General features: G+C 49.2%; 1 long non-coding RNA gene across 1 annotated transcript; it reads left to right on the top strand.

The window, feature by feature from the left end:
* Positions 1 to 4,258: 4,258 nt before the first annotated feature.
* Positions 4,259 to 5,280, top strand: LOC115282290. Its single transcript, XR_003904575.1, has 3 exons — positions 4,259 to 4,465; positions 4,863 to 4,908; positions 5,117 to 5,280. It is a non-coding gene; the product is annotated as an uncharacterized LOC115282290 (long non-coding RNA).
* The last annotated feature ends 399 nt before the right edge of the window (positions 5,281 to 5,679 follow it).

The following is a 5,679-nucleotide window of genomic DNA, read 5'->3' on the forward strand; positions in this document are numbered from 1 at the left end:
TGTTTTGATTTTTTACTTTGCTTTTCTGTTTGGAGTATCATTGAAACTACTGTATTGTAAATGACGGAAAATAATTGCATATGTTAAAAAAAATAAATTGTATAAAAAAATTTAAAAAAACAAATACAAAAACAAAAAAAATTAAAAATAAATAAATAAACATTTTAAAAAATTTTTAAAAAAGAAGAGCTCCACACCAGAGTTTCTTCAAGACCGTCAGAAAACTGTTCCCAAGCACTAGATGCAGACATGTTCAGATTAGAAAGGCAACCATGGATCGTGTCAACTCTGAAGGCTTCTAAGAGGAGGAAGGATCTCAAAAGTTCTTAAAGGATGAATCGATTTCAACCGGCAGAACTGAGGAGGGGACAGTGCTCAGTGAAGGGAACATGCTGGAATGTATATGCAGGTGTCTGGAGCAGGAAGGAAACCCCTTTGACAAGAAGGCTCCAGAAGTGGACCATGACCAGTTTGCAATAGGCTTTGAACCCCTAGGGCTTCAAGGGCGTCATGAGGCCAAACTGAAGCTTCTCAGATGGGGGGGTGAATAGGTTCAGGGCCCCGCGTGTGGACAAGTGCAGCAGGAAGGGATGAGGGTCTGGAACCAAGGTTAAGAACCAATGTAGTTGTTCTAGAAGGGCTATGTGACTGGTAGGCACGAAAATGCATCGTAGGGTGGAGTGGAGGGGCAGTGAGGGGAGGAGCGCCAACGGAGGGACAAGACCAGCTGGTAAAGAGGAACAGGTTAACTGGGTCTTTCTTCCCCGGGGAGGGGGCGTTCCTAGGGTGAAGTTTCAAGCCTGGGGCATTTTTAAAGGGGACAGGCCCAAGCAGGGGCTTCTGGTGCTCAGGTGCCGCAGAAGTTTCTCCCAGAACGGAGCAGGGACAGGCCCAGCAAACTAGCCTCATAATGCCACCTAGGGGCGCCTGGGAGGCTCAAACATTTGACTTCAGCTCAAGTCTGATCTCACGGTTCATGGGTTCAAGCCCTGCGTCCAGCTGTGCTCTGACAGCTCAGAGCCTAGAGCCTGCTTCGACTCTGTGTCTCTCTCTCTGCCCCTCCTCGGCTCATGCTCTGTTTCTCTCTGTCTCTCAAGAAATAAAGTTTAAAAAATTTTTTTAAAAAAGTAATGCTACCTAAGGAACCAAATGCAGGGAGGGAACCCACTAACCCGGCACCGTCTAAGAGAAACATGATTATAGATGCTCTGTGCTTGGACGTTTTCTAGCGGCCACATTTTTCAAAGGTAAAAAGAAAGCAGGCACAATAAACGCTACATTTTCACAAGTCCCATCTACTCAAACTGTTTTCATTTTAACCTGCGCTTCACAATTATTACTGATGCGCTTTACACTCGGTGGGTTTGTCTTGTCCCCTTGGAAGTCTGGTGGATGTTTTATACTCTGAGCACATCTCAGTTGGGACGAGTGACATTTCAAGGGCTCGAGAGCCAGAGCTGTTTTGTGAGACCTCTAGAAAATGGCTCCTCTACCCTGGCCGTTCCGTTCCCCAGGGGACACGCGGCCACATCGGGGTTGTTACAACTAGAGACAGAGACTGGGGATGCCACCAAACACCCCAACAGAGAGCGATCCCGCCAAGAATGCAGATGGAGGCAAGTCAGGGATCTACATGACCCTGGGAGGAAGTGGTGCTCAATGCCAGCTTGTCAGGGTGATGCCACGGTGCGCTCCCGCTAGAACTCAGGCCTCGCCTCAGACAGGGCAGGTTTCCAGGCGCCAGAGTCAGAACTTCCTGGTGCTTTGTGATATGGCCTGAACTACACCCTGAGCCACTCAGATAAGCCAGATTGTGTTTGTAATGATTACAGTCCTGCAATTATCCTCGCTCTACCCCACCCAGACCTCAGCATTGGAGTTGTCATATAGTGTGGTTCCTGCTCAGGGCGGCTGTGCAATGGGCAATCATGTGAACAGAAATCTTACAGTCATGCAGTGCACAACCTAAGCGACTGTACGTAGCCGCTCTACTCCCGGAAACCAGGAGACCATGTCTCATCATCACAATGGCCTCTTGTGGTTTTTTTCTTGGCCATCCGGGTGTGGAGAAGCCACAAAGAAGTAGAACCTTGATGATTATGCATGTAGTAAAAGACGCCATCACCAAGAATCAAAAGTGCCGCGGTATTTCTGTCCAGCGTTCCTGCTCTTAAGACAGAGGACTTGGTCTTTTTTGAAGGACAACCTGTTCCTCCTTTTCCTTTCCTTCCCCCTTTTTCCTACAAATGTTTATTGTAGTGCAAAGCTGTGGGTTCCTAAGGAGATTGGGTGAGGTCTCTGTGCAAAGCTGTGGATTCCTAAGGAGGTTGGGTGAGGTCTCTGAGCAGATAAGGGCAGAAGGATCACTGCTGGTTGCACCGACATCCCTGCAGGAATCAAGATAAACTCAGAACAAGTTGCCTCCAGTAGAACCAGCTGGGTTGATGTTAACAGGTGATAGGTCTTTGGGTTTTTTTTAAATCATCATCAAAAAATAAGGACAATTCTGAGTTAAAGCAAAAGTATATGCAGGATTATGGTTATGTGCACACTCTGATCCCGGCTTCTCTGTTTGCTGTCTCTGCTCTTTTAGGCATATTATTCCAATGCTCTGGGCCTCAGCTTCCCTGTTTGTAAAATGGAACAAGACCTACCCTGGAGGGTTACCTTGGGAATTTTAAGAAGGTAATAGATGTAACATGCTTGGAATCACGTTTACCAGAGAGTAAGTGTTTAAGAGTTGGAAGTTTGTAAGGTAAACGATTTTCTGTTTATTTTTACTCAGAGCTTCTCAGAGTCTTTGATATGTTTACACGCACTGAGACTCTCAAAGTGGGGGGTCAGGATAAAGTGGGTAATATTTCCTGACTTTGTTTGACTGCTGTTTTCGACCAGACCCTCTAAAAAACAAAGCCTGAATGGGACGTCTAGGTGGCTCAGCCGGTTGAGCGTCCAACTTCAGCTCAGGTCATGATCTGACGGTTTGTGGGTTTGAGCCCCGCGTCGGGCTCTGTGCTGACAGCTCAGAGCCTGGAGCCTGCTTCGGATTCTGTGTCTCCCTCTCTCTGTCCTTCCCCTGTTCATGCTCTGTTTCTGTCTCAATAATAAATAAACATTAAAAATTTTTTTTAAAAAAGCCTGAAGGGGCACCTGGGTGGCTCAGTCGGTTAAGCCTCTGACTTCGGCTCAGGTCAGATCTCAAGTTCGTGGGTTCGAGCCCCGCGTCAGGCTCTGTGCTGACGGCTAGCTCAGAGCCTGGAGCCTGCTTCCAATTCTATGTCTCCTTCTCTCCCTGACCCTCCCACTCTCATGCTCTGTCTCTCCTGTATCAAAAATTAATAAGAAACATTAAAAAAAATTTTTTAAAGCCTGAAGCAAAGACGAAAGGGCCAATGTTCTCTTTGTCAGGTGTGAGCCCAGGACAGTGAGGATGAAGGGAGGGAAGAGGGGGGCAGAGAGAGACAAGAAGCGATGGCCAGCCGTGCCTCACCTCACTGGCTACTGCTTTGTTTACCACAAGGTTACCCTGCTGGACACGCAGGACTTTTCCAGAAGGGCTACAAGGAAGAAGCACACTCCAGTGGAGTCTCCCAAAGAGAGGAAGAAGGAAGATTTCTCTGCCCAGCCCCCTCCCATGTCTCGCTGGTCAAATTTCCCTCCATGAGGAGCTGACTCCACTGGCTGTGCCGTCCGGCCCCTTGGCAGCTATTTCAGACGCCACGCCTGGAGGTGTGAGTTTCCATCTGGGTCTGGCAGAGGAGGGGGTGTCCCGGCAAGGGTGGGAACCAACCCAGATGGGGAAGAATGGGGATGGTCAAGGGGGTCTGCGGAAGCACACAGGTTCATGGTGAGCACAGCCACAGAACCCATTCAGGGGAAATGCCTTGGTCGATGCCCCAGGGAACCGGAGTCAACGTGGCTGGCTGTTCCGAGTCATTCCCCAAATCCTGGTCCTCAAGATGCCGCAAGGAAATGACTACATGGTGGAAAACCTTAACACGTTTTGGGAGGATCCCACTTGGTTTGGAGAGGTCAGACAGTGAGGGCTGATGCAGTGAGACTAAAGGATCAGTAGGAGGTAGGTGGTCAAGGTCAACAGAAGGTGGAGTGACCATAAGATTGGAGGGTGGAGAGGCAAGCGTCCGTGACAGGGGAGTATTAATTTTCTAGGTCTGCCATAACAAAATAAACCAGTGGCTTGAAATAAGAGAAATGTATTCTCTCACAGTTTTGGAGCCCAAAAGTCCAAAATCAAGGAGTCAGCAGGGTCCTGCTCTCGGGCGGGAAGCTTCCTTGCCTTGTCCTAACTCTGCACGGTTGCAGACAATCCCGGACGGTCCTTGGCTTCTGTCTACATCGTTCCTGTCTCTGCCTTCATCCGCACATGGCGTTCTCCCTAGTATGTTTCTATGCCTCTTCTTGTAAGAACACCAGCCACATTGGATCAAGAGCCCACCCTACTTGGGTATGACCTTACCTTCAATGGCATCTACAACAGCCCCAATTCCAAATAAGGTCACACTGTGAGGATCTGGGGGAACATGAGTTGTGGGGGGAATGCTCTGGGCAAAGTCCTAGAGGAAGGAAAGAGGAATCCAGCCAAAGAAGGGGACTGGAGTGCTCCTTAAGCCCAGGAGCGGCAAATATGAAGCTGGAGGAAAAGTGAGGTGGGACCCAAGAGCTCCAAAAGCCCAGGGGCTTACCCTGAGCAGAGGAGTGAGGGCTGCTTCTACATCTGTGCTCCAGAGAGACCCTCTGTCCCTCACACGGAATACAGTTCTGAGAGATCTGAGTCTGGCCATGTGCTGTTGTGATTTATAATGAGAAATATCCTTTTGGTCTTTGTCTTGTTTCTGGCACAGAGCTACTGAAACCTTTGGAATTTGCTAAGTGATGAGAGCCATAAAGGTGAGTTTCGTTACATTCATGAGAGGACTTTGGACCAAGCCCCGGGATGGGGACTGGTTGCCGGAAGCCCCCACCAGTGATGAGAGGGCTGGAAAGTTCAGTCCCAACCACACCACTTGACCTCTCCCCCCTCCGAAGAGGTGGGGGAGAGAGGGGCTGGAGGTTGAATCAATTGCTGATGACCCACAATTTAGTCCATCATGCCTAGGTAATGATGCCTCCATTAAAACCCGAAACAGCCTGGATTCGAAGTTTCCGGGTTGGTGAACTCCTGGAGGTTAGGAAGAGAAGCACGTCTGGAGAGGACACAGAAGCTCCACGTTCTTTCCCCCCCACCACGCCCCATGCATTTCTTCCATCTGGCTGCTCACAAGTTATATGCTTTCCAATAAACCAGTAATCTAGTGAGTTTTCTCTGAGTTCTGCAAGGCGCTCCAGCAAAGTAATTGAACCCAAAGAAGGAGGGGAGGGGGAGGGGGGAAGACACCGAAACTTCCATCCAGAAGAGCAGAGGGTCATCCAAGCTTACCACTGGTATCTGAAAGAAGGCGGGCAGCCTCGTATGACTGTGGGCTCTGATGCCTTCTTTTCCGGGGAAATAGTGTCAGAACGGAGTGAAGTCATAGGACTCCCAGCTGGTGTCACAGACAATTGCTTGGTGATGGGAGAAACAATCCCCCTCTCCAACATATGTGCACATGCGTGTGCGCGCACGCACACACACACACACACACACTGAACTGGTGTCAGGATTCGAGGCAGGTTAACCTG

This window comes from Suricata suricatta, chromosome 17, assembly GCF_006229205.1.
Source record: "Suricata suricatta isolate VVHF042 chromosome 17, meerkat_22Aug2017_6uvM2_HiC, whole genome shotgun sequence".
Classification (NCBI taxonomy): domain Eukaryota; kingdom Metazoa; phylum Chordata; class Mammalia; order Carnivora; family Herpestidae; genus Suricata; species Suricata suricatta.